Source organism: Antechinus flavipes, chromosome X (assembly GCF_016432865.1).
Source record: "Antechinus flavipes isolate AdamAnt ecotype Samford, QLD, Australia chromosome X, AdamAnt_v2, whole genome shotgun sequence".
NCBI classification, from domain to species: domain Eukaryota; kingdom Metazoa; phylum Chordata; class Mammalia; order Dasyuromorphia; family Dasyuridae; genus Antechinus; species Antechinus flavipes.
Window position 1 is genome coordinate 4,257,604 of NC_067404.1, and position 1,119 is coordinate 4,258,722.

Here is a 1,119-nt window from a genome sequence, read left to right on the forward strand (position 1 = left end):
CTAGGTTGTGGAAAGGTAAAAGGTTTTAGTTTTCCCAAATTCTTGCAGCAACTCTGTAGATTTTCTACAGAATAGGGAAAGAAAAAAGTCTTTTATCTGGTCCAGAGTTTTGGATTTCCTGGTCCCGCTATCTCTAAAAATAGAGTGTGACAAAAAGAGACCTTTTGCCAGAAATGCCAGAAAATGCAAATATTACCTCCTCCTCTCCCCGGGGCAATAAGGCCCACAGCCCAGACCTGGTCTGGGCGACCACTAACTTTAGAGATAGAGTGAGACAAAAGAATTCTTGGTATTCTTCCTGGAAGAATCCTGCACTAATAGCTCAAACCCCAAATTGGTTCTGAGTGTCCAGAGTTTTAGGTTTCTAGTTTTTGGGGTTTCCATTCAGGGAACCAAATGATAGGCCTTGTCGCCACCCTTACCCACATCCTCCTGGGCAGAAAGGAAAGCCAGTTGGGGAGGAAGGGGCTTCATGGAAAGGCTGCAATGAGACAAGAAGAAAGGGAGGGGCTGAGGCAGGAGCAGGGAGGGACACGTACCTCACTCACTGAGGCTTAGGCTCCTCAGGACCCTCAGGATGGGTCCGTCCGGAAGATGAGGGTAAGACGGGGGTAACGGAGGGGATCGCTGTGAAGGCGGAAAGGTAGGGAACTGGATGAGGGGCGCACAGACCTCCATCCGCTCCACTCCCAGCACATCCTCGTCTCCAGACAAAAGAGAACTGAATTAAGAACACCTCCGGCAGAGGGGATTTAGTTTTAATAATGTGTTTTTGTTCAAATGTTAACGACATAACATTGTTACATTGTTGTGTTTCCAAATGTTCTTATATGGGAAAATGTGGTCAAATTTTTATAGGCTATGTTGTTAGAAAAGCAATCTAGATGTTGTTAGATTAAGAAATGGACTGTAACAATGCGCTTGATGTTCTAAAGTACTCTGATTGAAGAACTAACACACTTGCACTTATGCTTATGAATAAAGAGAAATTTTACCTTCCGTTGTTTGCCTCTTGCTTACAAAAATTTGAGACTGTTAACCAAGTTATTTGGAGACACTGTTATAATGTTAAGGCCTATGAAAAATTTGCACGGGTGTTTTTAAAAAGAAAATTGATCA

General features: G+C 43.3%; 1 protein-coding gene across 1 annotated transcript in view; it reads right to left on the minus strand.

Annotated features, from left to right (window-relative positions):
• Positions 1–444: 444 nt before the first annotated feature.
• LOC127542973 (uncharacterized) overlaps positions 445–1,119 on the minus strand; it is a 294,969-nt gene continuing 294,294 nt past the window's right edge. Inside the window, exon 8 of the mRNA XM_051968938.1 lies at positions 445–481. The gene's annotated coding sequence lies outside the window, so the exon portion shown is untranslated. The remainder of the gene's footprint in view (positions 482–1,119) is intronic.